This window comes from Lissotriton helveticus, chromosome 5_1, assembly GCF_964261635.1.
Source record: "Lissotriton helveticus chromosome 5_1, aLisHel1.1, whole genome shotgun sequence".
Taxonomy (NCBI): domain Eukaryota; kingdom Metazoa; phylum Chordata; class Amphibia; order Caudata; family Salamandridae; genus Lissotriton; species Lissotriton helveticus.
The window spans coordinates 53,131,998-53,155,417 of record NC_136065.1 but is presented as its reverse complement, the minus strand read 5'-3'; the positions used below and the strand labels follow the sequence as shown (position 1 = coordinate 53,155,417).

At 52.5% G+C, this 23,420-nt stretch overlaps 1 protein-coding gene across 2 annotated transcripts in view; it reads left to right on the top strand.

Moving 5' to 3' along the window:
- PPP1R10 (protein phosphatase 1 regulatory subunit 10) overlaps nucleotides 1-23,420 on the top strand; it is a 118,097-nt gene that overhangs the window by 55,577 nt on the left and 39,100 nt on the right. The window contains exons 1-2 of one of the 2 annotated variants that reach the window (XM_078641700.1): nucleotides 13,172-13,276; nucleotides 13,394-13,606. The exons of the other annotated variant lie outside the window; for it this stretch is intronic. The gene's annotated coding sequence lies outside the window, so the exon portion shown is untranslated. Of the gene's footprint in view, nucleotides 1-13,171; nucleotides 13,277-13,393; nucleotides 13,607-23,420 lie in introns of those variants that run through there. 2 annotated transcript variants of the gene reach the window in all.

The window sequence follows — 23,420 nt, the reverse complement described above, 5'->3', positions numbered from 1 at the left end:
ACTCCTTATGTGAGCATGAGTGATTGACTGGCCTTCTCGGACTGGCCAGTCATGCCCACATAGCATGTTCTCTATGCGGGTTGCATTACAGCCCGTGTGGAGAATATGTCCACCCCTCCATCCCTGCGGGGAGCGTGGGAGCCTTGGTGCTTCCTGTTTCCCCCAAGAAGCCAGGAAGAGGACGCAGGAGAGGCGGTGGCTCTCCGGGAGGAAAGTGAATTTTTTTTTTTTAGCTGATCCCCCCGCCGCCCCTTCCCCCACCCCACTGCTGCTTCCAGGTAGGAGCAGCCACTGGGCAGCTCTGTCAAGGTAATGGGTGGTGCAAGCTGCTGTTTTCTCCGGACAAGAACCCTAGCACTTATTTATTTACAAATTAAGTACTGGGGTAATGGGATACTTACCAGTGAATACTGTGTCTGTTGTTTGTTTGGAACGACAGAGGTGAGAACACTGAGGGGACAGAGCAAATACCCCTAATGGTGCATGCATAGAGTGCTCTGCCACCATCTGATTGTGCCAAAGTATCTGGCATAAAATTGCAAATCCTCTGTAAGGCCAAATGTGTCAATGAGTAGTGGAGGCCAGTAATTAATGCTAGCTCCAGACAGCACAAGTTTGCAACCTAAAGTCATATTGCAATGCAGAAGGTGCACACTACACATCAGACGCTAGCACCAGACAATATTTGCCATACCAGACATCAACTTCCCAATTACAGTGGCAGCCGGCATGACTCACGTGTGGGAGGCGCTGGGTCGAGCGGGGTGGAGGGTTGTGTGGAGGGGTGGGGGGATCATTCCGGGGTGGGGGTCACACAATAAAACAAAAATATTTAAAAAAAAAAAAAAAACTTACCTTGCTGCCAGGTCCCTCGTCTCTGCTCCTACTCTTCTCGTGGAACTCAAGGAACAGGAAGCAGGCCCCACCGACCAATCATAACACTGCAATGAAGCGTTGTGATTGGTAAGCACCCAGGCTCCACTGGCCAATCACAACGGTTTTGAGAGTCCTGGTTCGACGTTCAACCAGGGAAAGGGTGCCTGACCTTGTTCTCCACGTAGGCTGTAATGCAGCCTGCATTGAGAAAGGGAAAGTGTGCATGACTGTTTTGAACGGCCCGACCAAATAGTCATTGCAAACTTAGGAGAGGGCAAACCACTCCTCCCCTGCTCTGATCAGAGAGCAGAGCAGCCCTGCCCACCCAGCCGCCCGCAATGCAGCACGAAGCATAAAATGATAACAACTATAAGTTATTATCATTTTATGTTTCTTCTTCCTCGCACTGCTTAAAGGCAGTGGGGCGACGCTCCTCCGCCATAGGGGAGGAGCCGTCACTGCCCAATTAGAATGCGACCCGTCACGCTGCCAACAGACATACATTCTTGTCCAAGGGACACAACATTGAGTTCAGTTAGAGCGAGCAGGGAATCATGGGATATCAAATCCTTTGAAGATTACAACATGGTCTCAAACAGGGGAGGCAATAGATTCAATGATTTGCAATATTCAATATATGTAGCCCGGGGATTCGAAACAATTAGCTTGGAGCAGGCTACTGGATTTTTGCAGTGAAAGAATGTGTTTGTCACTCGTGGGAAGAGCGGTACTTGTGAAAGTCTACACTTGGGCATAAGTTGCCAATTATTCACAAATTTCTGGAATGGTATATGGAAAATCCAGCAAGTATCTCCAGAAAAATAAGGGGTTGTTCAAAGACAAATCTCTTGTCACAACACAAGCAAATAAAGCACAGCCTATGCCGTTGAGAGTCAACGCGGACACTCAGTAGAAAGCAAAGTTCTGAGTTCTGGTGCGATCCCCTACTGAATATTACTTTCAATGTGGGCTGCTTTTGGAGGGTGGTCTGCCCTTGCTCTGCCCTCCGTGATCTTCCTCTAGGTCAGTGAAAGTTCTGTAGTAGGCATGGACTAGCAAAGTGTTAAAGATTAACTGGTCTCCCTTGCTGTTTCCTCCCTTTAGACCTCCCCACCTCTCACACCTACCCCCTTTCACCAACCTCCACTCATCATACTAAACCCGCTTCATCCACAACAGTAGAGATGATTCAGATTCTACAATGATACAGCACAGCTAGTAGTGGTATAAATTGTCACACTTCCAATCTCAAGAATTCTGCAAGATTATGTACTAATGAATTTAGTAAGTCCAAATTATTTTCAGTAAGGTGAAGGTGCCCCTCGAGGTGACAGTGACATCCCACTACCAGAGATGTCGACTTCAACTGAAATCCCAAAGAAAATTAGTTGTAAGAAGCTAGCTAAACAGTTATTGCACCTCAGCAGTCAAATATTGATTATACAAAGAAGCAAGTGCTTCTAAGGGCGATAATTCCCCGTCCTGACCTTCTTAGGGAGTCACGACTTTTGATTCTTCAAATACACATTCAATAATTAATTGTATATAGAGAACATCCAAAACATGAAATGGCTTTGCTGTTTTAATATCCAATTTTTACACATTCACTGTCTATACAATCCCATATCATTGATATAAAATATACAGCTTGTTGTTAGAAGTTCTTCTGTGCTTGTATCCCAGAAAGAAACACAACAGGCAGCCGACACGTGTTTCGTTACTAAAAAGTAACTTCCTCAAGGCTGCAAATAAAAAATTTGTTGAGATAAGCAATTTGGTTTCTGTCATCATTACATCTTTTATGATGGTAACCAAAAGTTGTTTTCAAATAATGTCTCCTGGCAGACCCAAAAAAACGAAAGGTGATGTTCTCTTTAGGCAAGACGTGTGCAAAAGAAGAATTTGTGGAGTGAACAGGAATCAGAAAAGTGACTAAAAAGGATTAAATGAGTGAAGACCAATGGTGACCCAAGTCTGAGAAACGTGTGAAATACAGTACTAGGGCGGAGATCAAAATCTCCTCCAAAAGTTTATGCAGGCAATCAGATGTTACCTTTTATTATTTTCTAGTTGGGATGCGTCATGTATAGCTTAAAATATCTCAGGGACGAAAGAATTTGATGAGCCTGTAAAATAAGAAGGTCAGGACGGGGAAGTGTCAAGTCAAGTCAAGTCAAGTCAGAATTTATATAGCGCACTACATACCCATAGGGTCTCAAGGCGCTTGAGGAAGGGGGGGAGGTTTACTTATCGAATATCCATGTTTTAAGTTGTTTTCTGAAGGCTAGGTGGTTTTGAGTAAGGCGGAGGTGGATGGGAAGGGAATTCCAGGTCTTTGCCGCTAAGTAGGAGAAGGATCTTCCTCCCATGGTGGCTTTGTGGATGCGCGGAACAGCGGCGAGGGCTTGGTTGGACGAACGCAGCTGGCGGGTAGGGGTGTAAAAGGAAAGGCGCGTGTTGAGACAATCAGGTCCAAGTTCGTATAGGGCTTTGTGTGCGTGGGTGAGGAGACGGAACGTTATTCTCTTGTTGACGGGGAGCCAGTGAAGGTCTTTCAGGTGAGCGGAAATGTGGTCTGTGCGGGGGATGTCTAGTATGAGTCTGGCTGAAGCATTTTGGATGCGTTGGAGTTTTTTCTGTAGTTTCGCGGTGGAACCGGCGTAAAGGGTGTTTCCGTAGTCCAGACGGCTTGTAACCAGTGCGTGGGTGACCGTTTTTCTTGTTTCGGTGGGGATCCAGTGAAATGTTTTTTTTGAGCATGCGTAGGATGTTGAAGCATGAAGATGAGACGGCGTTGACTTGTCTGGTCATCGAGAGTGAGGAGTCCAGGATGATGCCCAGGTTCCGTGCGTGGTCCGTCGGTATGGGGGCTTTTCCTAGGGCCGTTGGCCACCAAGAGTCGTCCCAGGCGGAAGGGGATGAGCCTAAGATGAGGACTTCCGTTTTGTCCGAGTTCAGTTTCAGACGGCTGTGCTTCATCCACTCGGCTACTTCTTTCATCCCTTCGTGTAGGTTGGTTTTGGCGGTGGTTGGGTCTTTAGTGAGTGAGAGGATCAGCTGAGTGTCATCAGCGTAGGAGATGATGTTGAGGTTGTGTTGACGTGCGATGGTTGCGAGGGGGCTCATGTAGACGTTGAAGAGGGTGGGGCTGAGTGATGATCCTTGCGGGACGCCGCAGATGACTTCGGTGGCCTCTGACTTAAAAGGGGGGAGGCGGACTCTCTGAGTTCTTCCAGCGAGGAACGAAATGATCCAGTCCAATGCTTTTCCTTGAATTCCGATGTTTCTGAGGCGTTGTATCAGGGTGCTATGGCAGACTGTGTTGAAGGCTGCGGAGAGGTCAAGGAGGATAAGGGCGACTGTGTCTCCGTTGTCCAGTAGTGTTCGGATGTCGTCTGTTGCTGCGATGAGGGCGGTCTCGGTGCTGTGTTTGGCTCGGAAGCCAGACTGTGAGGAGTAGAGTGATTTGTTAGTTTCGAGGAAGGTGGCGAGCTGATTGTTAATGGCTTTCTCAATGACTTTGGCAGGGAATGGGAGGAGCGAGATGGGGCGGTAGTTTTTGAGTTCGGTGGGGTCAGCTGTGGGTTTCTTCAGAAGGGCGCTGAGTTTGGCGTGTTTCCAGCCATCTGGGAATGTGGTGGAGTTAAGGGAGAAGTTGATGACATCTCGGAGATGGGGTGCGATAATGGAGTCTGCTTTGTTGAAGATGTGATGGGGACATGGGTCTGTAGGGGATCCTGAGTGGATGGAGTTCATCAGGCGAATGGTCTCTTCTGTGGTGATTGGGTTCCATTCGAGAAGGATATTCGGAGGAGGTAACGGTTCGGAGGTGAGTGGGGTGGATTGGTTTACAGGTGTGTTGTCAAAGCTGTTATGGATGTCGGCGATTTTGTCATGAAAGAATGAGGCATGGGAGTCGCAGAGGACTTGAGAGGGGGTGATGTCGTTAGAGCTGGCGGTGGGGTTGGTGAATTCTTTGATGATGTTGAAAAGTTCCTTGCTGTTGTGGGCGTTGTTGTCTAGTCAGTCTTAGAGCGCTGATTTCTTGGCTGTCCAGATTAGTTGGTGGTGTTTGCGGGTGGCGTTTTTGAAGGCGGCTTGGGTGATAGTGTTTGGGTCTGTTTTCCATGTTTTCTCAAGGGAACGACAGAGCTTCTTGGATTTCTTAAGGTTATCGTTGAACCAGGGGGCGTTCTTGCTACCTTGCTTGGTTTGATGTTTTTTCAAGGGTGCTAATTTGTCGGCCGTTTGGGTTAACCATTGTGTGAGGTTGATGGCGGCTTGGTTAGGGTTCGTTGAATAGGCAGGGGGTTTTTGAAGAAGCGATGTTGAGATCTGGTCGATGGTGATTTTGTTCCAATTTCTTCGCAGAGTTGGTTGAGGGTGGTTGTGGGTCTAGGTCTTATTGTAAATAAAGTGGATGCAGCTGTGGTCCGTCCAGTGGAGGGGGTGGTATGAGTGAAGGAGATATGCTTGCTGGAAGTGAAGATAGGGTCGAGTGTGTGTCCTGCATAGTGTGTGGGGGTGTTAACAAGTTGTTTGAGTCCGAGATTGGCGAGATTGTCCAGAAGGGTGGTGGTGTTACTGTTGTTGCTCTTTTCCAGATGGAAATTGAGGTCTCCCAGTAGAATGTATTCTTCTGAAGGGAGGGCGTGTGGGGTGATAAAGTCAGTGATGTCTTCGCTGAATTTTGTACGGGGTCCTGGTGGCCTGTAGAGGAGGGTGCCCCTAAGTGTTGTCTTGGGGTCGGTGTGGATCTGGAAGTGAAGGTGTTCGGCGATAGCGAGGTTGTCATCTGAGCTGGTTGAGACGCGGATAGTATTCTTGTGGACGATGGCGATGCCTCCTCCTGTTTGGATGGGGCGGTCCTTAAGGATGATCTTGTAGCCGTCCGGGATGGCTATGGTGATGTCTAGAGCTGAAGAGGCATTCATCCAGGTTTCTGTTAGGAAGGCGATGTCCGGAGAAATGGTATCGAGTAGATTCCAAAGGTCGATGGCGTGTTTGTGAACCGAGCGGGTGTTGAGAAGGATGCATTTTAGGTGGTTGGTTTTGGCTCTCTGTTTGGTGTTTGTGGATTTGTTATGGGACTTGACGCAGGTAAATTTGCAGGAGTGGCAGGTGAAGGGTCCATGGGTGTGTCCTGGTGCTGCTTGGGCGCAGTTAGTGAGTCGGCCGGGGTTGAGTGCAGAGAGGGAGGAGGCGTCGTATGTAATGCGGGGAGGGTGGGTGAAGCGGGGACCAGGGGGTCTGGCTCTGGGCGCGGTCCAGGCGCGGACGGGCGTAGACGGGCTTACCTTTGGCGCACCTTCGGCGCGGCCGCAGCGCGTGGACGCTGCGCGTAGGTCCATCTGTCCATAAATGGAGTGTGGGGGGGGCGGAGCGTGGGAGGGTCAGCAGCTGGGAGGCGGTAGCGGGGAGGAGGGGCGGGCCAGGGAACACCTAAACAAAATGGAGGGTCAAAGGGAGAGCAAGGCAGGGGCAGCGGATGCACCACGGCACCGGGGGCACAGACCAAGCCCCAGGAAGTAAATAAAGCCTCAACAAGTGTCGCGCTGCAAAGTACAGCAGAGCGGGCTTGCAATTTCAGGTGAGGTAGTATGTTCAAAAATCGCGCTACGATGCAGCTCAGTTATAATGTAAATACACAATGAGCACAAATGCACACTACAGAAGCGCGATGCCAGTTAAATATAATGCGGGTAAAAATAAGCAATCCAGTTAACGATACCACCAGCAAGCCAAAGCACGAGCAGGAGCTGGGATCAGGGAGCGTGGGGGGAGCGACCGTGCTGGAGCAGGTCCAGGCGATCACACCCTTGTCGCCCTTAGAAGCACTTGCTTCTTTGTATTATCAATATTTGAGTGCTATGATTCAGATTCTATTTAATTTATTTGCAGGTAGTACGGTCAACCAAATGAAGAGCTGCACAGTGGCAGGCTTTTTGTCGCACAGAAGCAGGTAACTTTCAGTTACTGATTGCTGCATTTTGGCAGCACTAACGGCAGACCTGAGACCTTGCTCTCTCTTCGTCTATAAGGTCAGAGAACTGTGGTTCAGAGTTTAATTGAGTCGCTAATGCTGCGCTGTGCTTCGAGTCACTGGGACACGCTTGTGAGGACTACCTCAGGACAACCACTGCCGGAGCTGTCATTCCGAGTGTGAGAGAAACTGCCCAACCCTAAAGCCTGCCAGTACAAGCGTGCACCACTGCCTGCCGCTCCGGATTTCATCCGGAGCTCTCAGGCCTCAGTACTGTGCTGAGGGGGCACCCTGCAGCTCAGGCCCCCCCGCTCCATGGGGGCCTGTGTTACGCCCCTGGATTGCATGCAAGCTTGGAAGCGTTTATCTGTGCCTGTTTCCCAGCCCGGTCGCAGAGACACCACAATTTGGGTATCATCTGCATTGGAAGTGAGACCAAACCCAGATCCTCTAATAATGGGGGTCAAGGATGAAACATAAACATTGAAAAGGGTAGGGCTCAGGGAGGACCCCTGTGGGACCCCACAGGGTAATGAAAAGGGTTTGGAGTGGTATCCACCCAGCGAAACAGTTTGTCCTCTGCCGGATTAAAAGGAGCTCAACAAAGCCCAGGCTTTAGATTGGATTCCATATTCCTTTAACCGGTCTATCAGGATACCATGCTGGACCGTATCAAAGGCCGCAGACAGATCCAACAGGATCAGGGCTGCCCTCCCACCCCGATTCACGGCCTCTCTAATCTCCTCTGTGGCCTTAATGAGAGCAGACTCTCAAGCTTGCTATGCAAAAACACCACCAGCTGATCCACACCACCATGAAAACCGCATTCAAGGAACGTCTTGACAACAACGCCCACAACAGCAAGGAACTCTTCACCATCGTCAAAGAGCTCTCGAACCCCAGCGTCGGAGACGACATCACCCCATCGCAAGTACTCTGCAACTCGCTCGCCTCGTTCTTCCACAACAAGCTCGCAGACATACACAACAGTTTCAGCACACAGCCGACGCACCCTACGACCGCACCAACGCCCCCCACCACCACCATCCGCGCCTGGACCCCGGTCAACACCGAAGAAACCATCCGCACAATGAACTCCATCCACTCCGGATCTCCAACCGACCCCTGCCCTCACCACGTCTTCAACAAGGCCGACTCCGTCATCGCACCACACCTGCGGGACATCATCAACGCCTCCTTCGACACCGCCACCTTCCCAGAGAGCTGGAAGCATGCCAAACTCAGCGCCCTACTGAAGAAACCATCAGCGGACCCCACCGAACTCAAAAACTACCGACCCATCTCGCTTCTTCCTTTTCCTGCCAAAGTCATTGAGAAGACCGTCAACAGACAGCTTGCCGCCTTCCTCGAGACGAATGGATCCCTCGACCACTCACAATCTGGCTTCCGGGCCAACCACAGCACCGAGACCGTCCTCATCGCAGCCACCGACGACATCAGAGCCCTGCTCGACAACGGCGAAACAGCGGCCCTCATCCTCCTGGATCTCTCCGCGGCGTTCGACACGGTCTGCCACCGCACCCTAGTACAACGCCTCAGCAACATCAGGATCCAAGAGAAGGCACTGGAGTGGATCATCTCCTTCCTTCGCCGGGAGAACCTAGAGAGTCCGCCTCCCCCCGTTCAGATCCGAGGCCACCGAAGTCATCTGCGGCGTACCCCAAGGATCATCACTCAGCCCCACGCTGTTCAACATTTACATGAGCCCCCTTGCGGCCATCGCGCGCCAACACAACCTCAACATCATCTGCTACGCCGACGACACCCAGCTGATCCTCTCCCTCCCCAACGACCCCGCCACCGCCAGGACCAACCTACACGAAGGGATGAAAGACGTAGCCAAGTGGATGATGAACAGCCGCCTGAAACTGAACTCAGATAAGACGGAAGTCCTCATCCTGGGATCTTCGCTTTCCGCCCGGGATGACTCCTGGTGGCCCCCGTCCCTGGGCAGCGCACCCAAACCGACAGACCACGCACGCAACCTGGGCTTCATCCTGGACTCCTCCCTCTCCATGACCAGACAAGTCAACGCGTCTCCTCGTCATGCTTCAACATCCTCCGCATGCTACATAAGATCTTCCGGTGGATCCCCACTGTAACCAGGAAGACGGTCACCCAGGCCCTCGTCACCAGCCGTCTGGACTACGGCAACTCCCTCTACGCCGGAACCACAGCCAAACTTCAGAAGAGACTCCAACGCATCCAGAATGCCTCGGCACGCCTCATCCTGGACATCCCCCGACACAGCCACATCTCCGAACACCTGAGAAACCTGCACTGGCTCCCCGTCAGCAAGAGAATCACGTTCCGTCTCCTCACCCACACACACAAAGCTCTCCACAACCAAGGCCCAAGATACCTCAACGACCGCCTGACCTTCTACACTCCAACCCGCCAGCTACGATCGACCAGCCACGCCCTTGCCGCCGTCCCCCGCATCAGAAGAGTCACAACGGGAGGAAGATCCTTCTCCTACCTGGCTGCCAAGACGTGGAACTCCCTCCCCATCCACCTCCGCCTGACCCAAGACCACCTCTCCTTCAGGAAGCAACTCGAGACCTGGCTGTTCGAGCGGTAGCGGACCCCCCTCCCCCAGCGCCTTGAGACCCTACGGGTGAGTAGCGCGCTATACAAATGCTTTGATTGATTGATTGATTGATTGATGTGTCCCCCTTTGAAGCCATACTGGGAGGGGTCCAAGGCTTGTGTTGCAGCAAACAAGGAGCTGAGTTGTGTATTCAAAATGTTTTCAACCAACTTGGCTTGAAGCGGAAGACGCGTAATTGGGCGGAAATTTTTAGGGTCCTTAGGATCCAAGCTTGGTTTCTTTAAAAGGGGCAATATAGAGGCCAATTTCCAGCAGGTGGGGGAGTGCCCCGTTTCACACACGCTCTTAAAAATAGAAAACAATGATAGAGCAATAGGACCTGGGGCCAATTTAGCCTCTGCCACTGGGCAAGGATCATGGGGAGAACCTGATTTAGCTGCTAAGAGCAGTTTCTCAAAATTGTCTGGGGATACTGGCGAGAATGTGTCCAATTTAGCAGAGGGGATGTTTATGAGCTTCGGTTTCTCGCTTGCAGAAGACAGCGTGGCGGTCTTTGGGCCACAAAAAGCTGAGAAGATAGTTTCCAATTTAGTCAGGAAGAACTTGGCTATCTCCTCACACAGATCTTGACTTGATTCAACTGTAGCTGGGCATGGAGTGGCAAGGCTAGAAACATTTCTAAATAGTTATTTTGCCAATTTTGTTTGCTAGATCAATAAGGGCCACATAGAACGCTGTTTAGCTAAAAAGAGAAGCTATTTATACTTCTGCAAACCCATTTTGTAGAGTTTTTTCTTCTTCTTGATAGCCCTTCCTCCAACTTCGCTCTAAACGTTTGCATATGAGTTTGTGATTTCTCAAGTCTTCTGTGTACCATAAGGCAGACGGTTGTGCTCTTTTAGGGAAGAGAGATTTTTTGGGGGCCAATTTATCACAAGCTTTCTCCATCCATTCTGTATATGCCATGGCGGCCTCTTCCACTTCCCCTGCACCTGGTCGGCCGTGAAGGTGAGAAGCTCCTGCAAATCAGTCCCCTCAATTTTATTCCAGGCTCTAGTTATTATTTGACCTTTTAGGTGAAGTCCACTTACACGTCCAGTCCTAAATGTTAACTCAAATTGGACGGCAGCATGATCTGACCACACGAGAGGCAGGAGGCCTGTAAATTGTAGGCCAGGATGATTAGAGAAAATACCAACCAAGGTATGCCCTGCATTATGCGTTGGACCAAGAACCTGCAGCTTCAGGTCTGCACTATTCATCATATTTGTTAGAGTCACTGTACCGGGATCGGAGAAAGTCTCAAGATGAAAGTTAAAGTCTCCCATGATTGTGTAGGCGTCTGTGCAAAGGCCTTCTTCCAACAGGTCACCCAATGAAGCTAAAAAGGTATTCCTGGCACCCGGTGGCCTGTATAGGAGAGTGCCCTTAAAGATATGATGGTTGGAGAGATTAAGATTGATGGATAAGGCCTCACATGATGCAGATGGGACAGACTGAAATGTTGCCCCGATTGAATTGTGATAGATCACAGCCACTCCCCTCACCCCCCTTCCTGAGAGGCCTATTTAGAGTATAGCATGAGAACTCTGGCGGGTGGCCTTCAGTAAGTCTGAACCAGAGGTGCCATCTGTCCATGTCTCTGTGATAAAAGCCAACTTTATGTCACACTCTTCAATGAGCCGTGCGTATTCCATACTGTGCTTAACTAAAGATCTTGCATTAAGCAGGAGACATTTAATTGCTTAGGTATCATACCCTCTCAAAACCGGAACTTTCATCCTTCAAAGATAAAGAGGACTGATAAAGAAACTTTGGAATGGTAGTTTCTTCAATTATGACAAATCGAAGACCGTAGTGTTGATGGAAAGGCAAGAGAAAGGCAGACGCACTCTCGACCCCTCTAAGTTCTAATAAATCATTGTTAGTGTATGTGCAAAAAGGGGGCTTAACAGCCTCACCACTTTCAGGGGTGGTGGCCCTGAGCGTGGTCTGAGCACAGGCGGGTGCACTTGCTGCGCGCCTGCAACCGAATTTAACTCCAGGTCAAGGAAGAACCTAGTCCACTGACGTGAGTAACCCCAGGATGGCTGCCCCACCTGACTCCACAATACTGAGTCAGTGTGAGCCCCAATCCTGCCTCAGCAAACAGAATCAGTGCAATACAGGTACAGAACTAATTAAGATTAAAGCGCTGTTAAAACCGGGGACTTTAAAACCAGTTAAAACAAACTGAGGGCTCGGCTCCAACGCACCCTGTCTCCTCACAGTACAGGCCAAGGAATGGAGGGGGGGGGGTCTGAGCCCCTCCCTCCTCCCTGTATGGGGGGCACAGCTCCCATGGGCCCTGTCTCCTCACAGTACAGGCCAAGGATTGGAGGAGGAGGAGGGGGTCTGAGCCCCTGCCTGTACCAAGGGTTCCTCAAAGCACAGGCCAAGGAATGGAGGGGGAGGGGTCTGAGCCCCTCCCTGTACTGAGGGCTCGGCTCCCACGGGCCCCCTGTCTCCTCACAGTACAGGCCAAGGAATGGAGGGTAAGGGGTCTGAGCCCCTCCCTCTACCGAGGGTTCCTCAAAGCACAGGCCAAGGAATGGAGGGGGAGGGGTCTGAGTCCTGAGGGGGAGGGGTCTGAGTCCTGAGGGGGAGGGGTTCTGAGCCCCTCCCTGTACCGAGGGCTCGTCTCCCACGCACCCTGTCTCCTCACAGCAGCATGGCCCGCCCCTCGGAAAGGAATGGAGGGGGTGGGGTCTGAGTCCTGAGGGGGAGGGGGTCTGAGCCCCTCCCCCCTCCCTGTACTGAGGGCTCGGCTCCCACGGGCCCTCTGTCTCCTCACAGTACAGGCCAAGGAATGGAGGGGGAGGGGTCTGAGCCCCTCCCTCCTCCCTGTATGGAGGGCACAGCTCCCATGGGCCCTGTCTCCTCACAGTACAGGCCAAGGATTGGAGGAGGAGGAGGGGGTCTGAGCCCCTGCCTGTACCAAGGGTTCCTCAAAGCACAGGCTAAGGAATGGAGGGGAGGGGTCTGAGTCTTGAGGGGGAGGGGGTCTGAGCCCCTCCCTGTACCGAGGGCTCGGCTCCCACGCACCCTGTCTCCTCACAGTACAGGCCAAGGAATGGAGGGGGAGGGGTCTGAGTCCTGTGGGGGAGGGGTCTGAGTCCTGAGGGGGAGGGGTCTGAGCCCCTCCCTGTACTGAGGGCTCGGCTCCCACGCACCCTGTCTCCTCACAGCCGCATGGTCCGCCCCTCGGAAAGGAATGGAGGGGGTGGGGTCTGAGCCCCTCCCCCACTGAGGGCACGCGCACAGGAGGCGTGAACGAGAGCCAGGGCGCGGGGTCGCGCTCGCGCGCCGCCGACGTGACGTACGTGCCGCCGCCATAGACCCGTCGCGCGCGTCCACGCGCAGCCAGACCCCGCCTCTTTTCTTCCACCCCAGCAGGTCTTACCGGTACTTTTGGGGGAGGAGGTAAACCCACTGCGCATGCGCCTGCGCGCGCCCCGGGCTCGCGCTGTGTGATCACGGACGCAACTACGAAATGCGCATGCGCGCCAGTGGAAAAAAAGCTGCGTCACAATCGAAGGGCGCTTTTAAAACCTCCCCCCCTCCTCGGGGTTGGTTGATGTGCCTGAAAGACGTGCGCTGGCCCTGCGGCTTTTGTTTTTCAAAACGTCATTACTGATGAGTAGCGCGACGGGCCCAAGCACGTCCGGTCAGCCGCTCCCGCTGAGCCAATCAGCGCGCTGCCAGCCCGCGGTGCGCGCGGCCCGCGCCACCGCTTCTTGTGACGTCAGCCGCCAGATAAAAGCGGGCCCGCGCGCGCTCCCGCTCATTCTGGGGGTCGGTTTGAGGTAAGTACGGAGGCTCCGTCGGCGCGGGGGAGGCAGGAGGCCGCGGGGCGGCGCACGGGTGGGGGCCGCGGCTCCTCCGCTCACTCTGACGCGCTCTTTTTGTCTCATTTCTCGCAGGTTGAACCAAGGGTACCTTGGGGGAGGACAGGCCCCGACAAGCCCCGCCGCCCACAGGACACTGCGGCCGCTCGCCACCCTTTGTTGTTGTGACTGAAACGCTAGCCCCATAGACACGGCCCTGCCGCGAGGCGCCATGGCCTCTTGTGTGTGACCCCACTTTGTGTTTAAGCACAAACCCCCCCCACGCCGCCGAAGGACAGAACCTGGATAGTAAGTGTCGACAGTGGATCGGGCAGCGCCCACGACCTGTTTTTTTTTTCTCTCTAAACAAACATTTTTGGATCCCATTTTTTAAGAGCGGAACGAGAAGCCGGTGGAGTCTTGTGCCGGTGCCTGGCCAGGGAGGAGGTGGCGCCGCTGAGGGGGGAATGAGCTCGCGCGGCACAAGATGGCGGCGGCCGCAGCGCGAGGCGCCGGAAGCCGCTCGGCCGCCATCTTGTGGCGCGCGGGACCCGCGGCGGCAGCCGCTATGAGCAATCTGCGCATAAAGATTGCGGGAGGGAAGGAAGGCTGGCCCGGGGGTGAGAGCGGCGCCCGCACCGGGGCCGCGTGTGTGCGGGGTGAGGCGCTGTGTGCGGGGGGTGCACGAGGGGCGGCGCGGCCTTGTTTCACCTGTGTCTGAGGTCATTGTGTATATATATATATATATATGGATACGACTTGCCATTAATGATCAGTCTCCAGGCGCCCTGTAAAATGGCGGCCGCGGCCCTAAGATGGCCGCCCGCGCCGGGAGGCCCCGCCCCCTGGTGGCGACTCTTGAGCCCCCGGGGGGCGGTTGTAATGTGTCCCGTTGACCCCGCCCCTGTAGTGTGTGCCACCTCGAAGCGCTAGGTGCCCCCACCCTATTCGGGCAGAGAACTTATAGACCGTAGTGGGTGCCCCCCTCTCTGCCTCCGATGTGTGCCACCCTGGCAACTCTGGGACCTGCCCTGAGCCCAGCTCACCTAGTACCCCCCTCGCCCCGACCATTGGCCAGTCTATTCCTTGTACCCGCCCTGAGCTAATGCCCCCATCCTGCCCCTTGATCCCCTCGCCCCGACCCTCCTGCACCCACCTCGGCCCCTGGGCACTAGTGTCAGCTGGGCTCAGCTCACCCCTTGCATCCCTCCTCCCCTCTTGTACCTGCCCTCGACCCCTCCCTCCCCGTGCCCCCCCCTCTTTCTAATGTCGGAAGTATGTGCCCAGGCTGAGCTCCTGTCTGTGCCCTCCTGCAGCCTGGGGCATTTGTCTACTCCATGCCAGTGGTGTTTGTGCCCCCTCCATCCCCGGGCTCCTCGTCTGTGCCCACTACCCCGCCTCTGACCCCTCGGTCTGTGCACCCAGCCCCTGCCCGAGGCGCCTCCAGACTCGTCGCCCTCTCTAAACGAGCAGATCTTGGTCCTTGTTCTTCCTGGGTCTGTTATTTCTGCCCTCGTTCACTGCCTGTCCTCACCAGTCCTACACCCCCCCTGCCTCCCTGGGGTGGAGCGATCAACGCCTGCACTGTGATGACACAACTGCTTTTATTGCCGCTCTGCCCTGCCAGTCTCTTCTCATCAGGCTTGTTTTCAGTATTGATGCCCCCGGTCTCCCTCCCACTGCTACCTGCCCCCCCTTCTGTTGAGTGAGTGGCTTTGTGGCTTTCTAGTCCCTTGTTCTCTGACCCCCCTTCTGTTGAGTGAGTGGCTTTGTGTGTCTTTCTAGTCCCTTGTTCCCTGACCCCCCTTGTGTTGAGTGAGTGGCTTTGTGTGTCTTTCTAGTCCCTTGTTCTCTGACCCCCCTTCTGTTGAGTGAGTGGCTTTGTGTGTCTTTCTAGTCCCTTGTTCCCTGACCCCCCTTGTGTTGAGTGAGTGGCTTTGTGTCTTTCTAGTCCCTTGTTCTCTGACCCCCCCTTCTGTTGAGTGAGTTGCTTTGTGTGTCTTTCTAGTCCCTTGTTCCCTGACCCCCCTTCTGTTGAGTGAGTGGCTTTGTGTGTCTTTCTAGTCCCTTGTTCTCTGACCCCCCTTCTGTTGAGTGAGTGGCTTTGTGTCTTTCTAGTCCCTTGTTCTCTGACCCCCCCTTCTGTTGAGTGAGTTGCTTTGTGTGTCTTTCTAGTCCCTTGTTCCCTGACCCCCCTTCTGTTGAGTGAGTGGCTTTGTGTGTCTTTCTAGTCCCTTGTTCTCTGACCCCCCTTCTGTTGAGTGAGTGGCTTTGTGTGTCTTTCTAGTCCATTGTTCCCTGACCCCCCCCCCCTTCTGTTGAGTGAGTGGCTTTGTGTGTCTTTCTAGTCCCTTGTTCTCTGACCCCCCCTTCTGTTGAGTGAGTTGCTTTGTGTGTCTTTCTAGTCCCTTGTTCTCTGACCCCCCCTTCTGTTGAGTGAGTGGCTTTGTGTGTCTTTCTAGTCCCTTGTTCTGTGACCCCCCTCCCCCGTCTGTTGAGTGAGTGGTTGTTTTCTCCCATGGTGTTCTTTGACCCCTGTTTGTATAGTGAGCGGCCCTGTGTGTGCCTGTCTTCTCCAATGTTGTTCTGTGACCCCTATCTTAAGTGAGTGGTCCGGTGTCTTATCCCATGTTATCTGGCCCCTACTGTTAGGTGAGTGTTCCGTTCTCCCCAATGTTCTCTGCCCTCTTCTGATGAGTGTTGCTGTGTGTCTCTGTGCTTCCATGTTTTTCTCTGCCCCCCTTTCTTCTGTTTAGTGAGTGTTTCCTGTGTGCCTATCTTGTCCCAGGTTGTTCTCTGGCCCCTTCTGTTAGGAGAGTGTTCCTGTGTGTTTCTTCTCCCATATTGTTCTCTGGCCCCTTTCCTGTGTGTCTTTTCTCCCAGGTTGTTCTCTGGCCCCTTCTGTTAGGAGAGTGTTCCTGTGTTTCTTCTCCCATATTGTTCTCTGGCCCCTTTCCTGTGTGTCTTTTCTCCCATGTTGTTCTCTGGCTCCTTTCTTCTGTTAGGAGAGTGTTCCTGTGTGTCTTTTCTCCCATGTTGTTCTCTGGCCCCTTTCTTCTGTTAGGAGTGTTCCTGTGTGTCTTTTCTCCCATGTTGTTCTCTGGCCCCTTTCTTCTGTTAGGAGAGTGTTTCTTCTCCCATATTGTTCTCTGGCCCCTTTCTCCTGTTAGGAGAGTGTTCCTGTGTGTTTCTTCTCCCATATTGTTCTCTGGCCCCTTTCTTCTGTTAGGAGAGTGTTCCTGTGTGTCTTTTCTCCCATGTTGTTCTCTGGCCCCTTTCCTGCACGTCTCTTCTTCCATGTTTATCTCTGCCCCCTTTTCTTCTGTTTGGTGAGTGTTCCCGTGTGTTTCTTCTCCCATATTGTTCTCTGGCCCCTTTCTTCTGTTAGGAGAGTGTTCCTGTGTGTCTTTTCTCCCATGTTGTTCTCTGGCCCCTTTCCTGTACGTCTCTTCTTCCATGTTTATCTCTGCCCCCTTTTCTTCTGTTTGGTGAGTGTTTCCTGTGTGCCTATCTTCTCCCAGGTTGTTCTCTGGCCCCTTCTGTTAGGAGAGTGTTCCTGTGTGTGTGTTTCTTCTCCCATATTGTTCTCTGGCCCCTTTCTTCTGTTAGGAGAGTGTTCCTGTGTGTCTTTTCTCCCATGTTTTTCTCTGGCCCCTTTCCTGTGTGTCTTTTCTCCCATGTTGTTCTCTGGTTCCTTTCTGCTGTTAGTTGAGTGTTCCTGTGCGTCTCTTCTCCCATGTTGTTTTCTGGACCCTTCTGTTCAGTGAGTGGTACTTACTTTGTCTTTTCCCATGTTGCTCCCTGACCACCTCTTGTTGAGTGAGTGGCCCTTCGCGTGTCTTTTCCCATGTTGCTCCCTGACCACCTCTTGTTGAGTGAGTGGCCCTTCGTGTAACTTCTCCATGTTGCTCTCTGACCTGGTGAGTGAGTGGCACTGTGTGTATCTGAGTGGACGAGACCAGCCCTGGCAGGACCTGGTGAGTGAGTGGCACTGTGTGTATCTGAGTGGACGAGATCAGCCCTGGCAGGCTCCTGATGGCGTTGCTTGGATGGTGCCTGTGGGTGTGATGGAAATCACCAAGCTTACCTGGCTGGGCCTGTCTGCCATGCCAGGGCCGCTGATGTCGAGCTCCTTGTGGCCTCGGCGGGTGTGCTGCTGTCTTCATCACTGTGCCTGGCTCATCTTCCTGCGATCCCCCCTGCCTGCCTCGGGGGAGCCACCCTGTCTAGCAGAGGCTCAGGTGGCACACTGGCTGAAGCTGGGCCCTGCATCCCTGCACTGAACTAACCTGCTTTGTATGTTGTAGATGTGAATGCTACGACTGGACCTGCGCTCAGGGGCTCTGACCACTAAAGGCCGGGGTGAGGGGCCTGCGGTGGGTGCACTGTGCCCACTGCTGAGCCCTGCTTAGCTCCTGTACTAAGTAATAGGCATAAGATGGCACCTGTAGCCGCCGCCCAAGGCACAGCCGAGGCCGCCCGGTAAGCAAACCACCTTTCTGGACTTCTTGCATTGCCTTTCCATGTCACACCGTGCATGCAGGCCCTCCAGCAGAGGTCCTGCCGCTGCAGCAATGTCTTGCGTTGAATTTACTCTTGCTTGATAAGCGCTTATTTCCTTTTAAGTTGGGCCTGCATGCTAGTCGCCCCACTCTGTTCCGCCTTGGCCTAGAGGTGCCCTTTTAGGCCTGGGTAATGTATGTAGCGTCCAGTGCCCAGCTGCAGGTCCAGTGGTAGCATTGCAGGGTCCTCGTAGTATTAAACTCTGGACAGATGTTGCCAGTCTATCAAACTGTTACAATAAATGGTACAAAATGTGTTCAAGTATACTTCTTGTTTGTAACTGCCATGATATCACGCATCCTCCAAGTTCCTCTTCTTTTAAAACTGCAACAAAATAAACACATTTCAATGAGTCTGTGATGGTTACACCCAGGTAGACTCCTTAGCCTGACATAACTTAATTCAGATTCAGAAATGATGTATCAGTAGTACTGTAAAGACCCCCACCCTACTCCAATACGCCATCTTACTGGGAGGTCTGTGGAATGTGCCAGCCTCAGGACATCATGTTGGTTTTTGTGCTGCAGTAAGGTCCATGTTGTGCGTGTGAATGAGCCATCGACCAGTGAGCACCGTGACCCATGTCACATCCCACTGTTAAGGGCTCGCACGAGAGCCCTCTTGTTTAACCTTACATTCTGCTGTCTTGCTGTTCGCACAGTGTATTGTATCACATTCTTCAGGCGCGACCAAGGTGTGCTGGAATCTTGTTGGATCAGCATGCTCCTCTACCTACTGTTGAAGGCCGTGCACCAGTGGACTCCTCAGTACCTGGCGTGGGGCAATGCTGAGCATGGTCCTCTGAATACTAATGTAGGCTCCTCATTAACTTCTAGAGTAGGCAGTGCACTGCCCTCCTCCTCCGCAACCCTTTCAGAGTAGGCAGTGCGCCCATCCAGCTCTTCAGTAACTTCTGGAGAGGGTAGTGCACCACCCACCTCCAGAGTAGGCAGGGCACCACCCACTCCATTAACTATTCAAGAGGGGGCAGTGTACCCAGCCAGCTCGGTAACTCTTCTTAAGTTGGTAATGCTCCTTAGTAACTCTTCTAGAGTAGGCATGAACCACCCACCACCTCAGCAAACCTCCAGAGTAAACAGTGCACCCAGTTTCTCTTCTAGAGTAGGCAATGCACCGCCCACCTCCTCAGCAACCCTTTCAGAGTAGACAGTGCGGCCATCCAGCTCTTCAGTAACTTCTAGAGAGGGTAGTGCAGCACCCACCTCCTCTAGAGTAGGCAGGGCACCGCCCACTCCATTAACTATTCAAGAGGGGGCAGTGTACCCAGCCAGCTCCTCAGTAACTCTTCTTAAGTTGGGAATGCTCCTCAGTAACTTATAGAGCAGGCATGAACCGCCCACCACCTCAGCAACCCTCCAGAGTAGGCAGTGCACCCAGCAAGCTCCCAGTTTCTCCCACCTCCTCAGTCAATCCTCTACAGGCAGTGCACTGCCCACCTTCTTTAGAGAGGGCAGTGCACCACCCACCGCCTCATTAACTCTTCTAGAGAGGAGAGGGCAGTCCACCCAGTCAGCTCTTCACTAACTCTTCTAGAGAGGGCAGGGATGCTACCATGTATATACTACTGTAGGCAGTACACCTGCATGCTGTTTAGTAACTCTTCGAGTGGGCATTGTATCGCCCACCTCAGTAGCTCTGGGCAGCGCACCATCCACCTCCTCAGTAACCCTTCCAGAGAGGGCAGTGCACCCAGCCTGTAAATGGCGTTTACCCTGCATGCATATCAACGACTGCGTTACTTTGCATACAGTTACAACGCAAGTCCGAATGGTTGCGTTCGGGTGCAGAAGTCGTGGGGTTTAAAATCCAACACCTTCCCTAGTGTCTGCACAGATTGGAGCTGGAGTAGGACATTGTACTATTCCAACATCCAGCGCTCCCTAACGCAAGTCGTTGTTAAAACTTGGGTTGTAACGGTATGCGAAATAACAATGCAGTCTTTGTAGCGAAAGTGTTATGAAAAAAACATCACATATTCCACCAAGCTATCTCTTCAGTAACTCTCCTAGAGAGGGCAGGTCACCCAGTCAGCTCTTCAGTACCTCCTGTTGAGTGGGCAGGGCCCCGCCTATTTCCACCTGTAGAGTGGGTAGGGCCCGCCCATCTCTTGTAGAGTGGGCAGGGCACTGCCCACCACCTCCTGTACAGTGGGCAGGGTCCCGCCCACCACCTGTAGAGTGGGCAGGGCTCTGCCCGCCTCCTATAGAGTGGGCAAGGCCCACCCACCTCCTGTACAGTGGGCAGGGCACCGCCCACCCACCTCCTGTACAGTGGGCAGGGCACCGCCCACCACCTCCTGTACAGTGGGCAGGGCACAGCCCACCACCTCCTATAGAGTGGGCAGGGCCCACCCATCTCTTGTAGAGTGGGCAGGGCTCTGCCCACATCCTCCTATAGAGTGGGCAGGGCCCATCCATCTCCTGTAGGGTGGGCAGGGCTCTGCCCACCTCCTATAGAGGGGGCAGGGCCCACCCATCTCTTGTAGAGTGGGCAGCACCTCCTATAGAGTGGGCAGGGCCCACCCATCTCTTGTAGAGTGGGCAGGTCTCTGCCCACCTCCTCCTATAGAGTGGGCAGGGCCCACCCATCTCCTGTACAGTGGGCAGGGCACCGCCCACTACCTCCTGTAGAGTGGGCTGGGCTCTGCCCACCTCCTATAGAGTGGGCAAGGCCCTGCCCCCACCCCTCCTGTAGCGTGGGCGTTGTACCAGCCTACTTTTAAATGGTACCTTTCTTGCACCAACGCAACACTGCCCTCCATCGTGATTGGACAATGACAGTCCATTTATTCTAGGATCCTGCCTCAAGTGTTTTTATGGAGTAGGACCATGCATCCCTTTTTCTGGGTGCTGGTGTGTATTTCCATTGTGTGGATACAAGGACGGTATGCTCACTCTCTTCACTAGCCTTCTGAAGACACATGGCCACAGTATGTTCACTCGACAACCCTTCAAGGAACACTGCAGGCCTGGTCTGATGCACATGCTAAACGTGCGAGGATCACACGATTCACCTGGCCGGTGAGATCTCCACTCTTGCACAGACTTGATGCTAGTGTCAACAGTGAAACTTGTCTATTGAGATTTTACTCTTCTGGGGTTAGTTTGAAACCAATTCCTTGTTATTACTAGAGTACACCCAGATAAATGCAGTCCTGTACCTCCCCACCCCTCAACTTGTCACCAAAGAGTGTCCTTTATTTTGTGTACCAGCCTGCACAGACATTAAACCAGTTGATGTGCACCCTGGGATACTGCGATCACCCGGCCAGTGCCATCACTGGGGTGGGTTGTGCCATGCAAACACCGGAGTACTTCCACTTGCTAGATAAACCACTTATTGGGCGCATCTCTGTAAGTTCTGCCTCCACACAACTCCTAACTTGCACAGTGATGTAACACACAGATTTAAACCTGAAATAACTTAGTAGGAGCAGTATGCCCAAGTCCAAACACGTTTCTTAAATACAATAAAAGAAAATGAGACCTGTCTAATGGAGTAAACTCTTGAGCTGTTGGCACACGGTAGGTTGGCTTGTGAGAGCTCCATCCAGTAGAGGGGGTTTTCAGCTCAGACGTGCATGTGGTACCCACTCTGCTGGTACCTCGGTCAGTCGCCCCGGTGCCCACACTCCTGTAACAACCGTTTCTTATCCTTGAACGGTAGGTACGATTCCCACTCAAGCTGGGCAACGTTCTCAATTTCTCATGGGGGGGATGGGTGCAATGGGTTTGGTAGGCTGCCCATACAAACTAGGTTAACATGCCCAATTGTTATATGAAGGTTGGCAGAGTTCACTATCAGCCAGAAGGGTATCGTGGCGCTGGGTAGGTGTGAGCTAAGCTGGGTCTGGTGGGAATTCAAGAAGTGATGAGCCTCAAAGTGTTGGGGCAGGCCGTTCCACGCCTTAGGAGCAGTATAGAAGAACGCTTGCCTTTCTGTATGTGTGAAAGTAAGATTCTGATCGAGTCGGGGAGTGTGGAAGGTACGTATAGATGGGTGCGATTGAGGTGTGCTAGGCTAGTGTTATGTAGTGCCTTGAAAGTGTGGGTGAGGACTGTGAACTGTGCTCATTGATGTATGAGGTGCCCGCGGAGCTCCTTCAGGTGTGATGTGAGTGCGGCGTGGGAGGTTGCGAGTGATTCTGGCAGCTGAGTTCTGAATGGTCTGCAGTCTTCTGGTGAAGTCTGTTGATTCTAGCATAGAGGTGTCCTGTAGCCCGGGCTGCTTTGGACCAGGGTGTGCGTGATTGTTTTCTGAGAGCAATTTCTACATCCTAGTCCTCTGGAGGATATGGCAACATGAGGCGGTGATGGTGTTGACTTGGGTGGTCATATCGAGTTTGCTGTTGACGACCCAGAGGTTCTTGTGGGGGGGTGGATGTTTGGTGATATGCTTTTCTCGTACATCACTATTTCCGTCTGGTCTGCGTTTTGCTTGATCCAGCGGGTGATTTCAGTCATGCAGGAGTTGAACTTGATCCAGGTACTGGGCGTCTTGTCAGTGAGCGAGCAAATCCGCGTGAGTGAACATTGATATTGTGAGCGCAGATGGATGATGCTGACTAAAGGGATGATGTGTGTTAAAGGGTCCTTGCGTGTGGGGAATGGGCTTGTGACACTTTTAGCGCGGTTGCCCCCAGATGTAGTAGCTACTCTTGCAAAAAATAGTTTTTTTGTGTAATGAGAAATCAAAGCATGTTTTCTTGAGGCAGCTTACATCAAGTTCAAGTTTCTTTTTATTTGTTTGATTAATTAAAATCTTACAAAATGGTTAAAATATCATCAAATATAAAGACTTAAAACACTATACACAATTACGATCATGTCTTACTAAAATACAATACACAGTATATTTTGGCATACAGTGAAAAAAATTAATTCAAATGCAGCTTGCATCCGGATTTGTAATTACTACACATGTTGCGCACCCCTGTTAGAAGGGGCCAGTCCTTTCTCTGAGGACAGTGACCACCATGGGTAGGTCAAAGTTCAAACTTAGGCAGAAATAACTCAGGTTATTTAGTATTAGAACTGAAGACCGTTATGGCTACTTAATTGCTAGGAAACCAAAAGACTGCATTTGGTGAATGTCCTACAGCACTCATTTATTTATAAAGTTTTCTATAGCGCGAACAAGATCCCGAGGGATATTGGAGTGCTTTACAATAGGATGGAATGAACTTTCATGGTGTCCCAGTACACCCCACTAGCCCGAACGTAAGCCCAGAAACACAAGTGTCATGCACACGTGTCCCGGGGCAGGCAACACTTTAGCCCTATGAGAAAGGCCAATAGGGTTGGGGGGGGGGGGGCAGGGGAGGGCTGGCTTCCAGGGCTACTAGCAGTTGGAGAACTGACACCTCTTCCTACGGACCAGGGATGTGGGCCAGGGACTTGGGCCCTGGATGGTGCGGGTCACAGTGTCCATGCTACCTGCGTTGCATGAACTGACCACATACAGTTAGGTCTTTGCAGTCAGGGAAAACATACCTGTGCTGTATGCCGACATCCACCCAGAGTGGCACATATGGCACAGA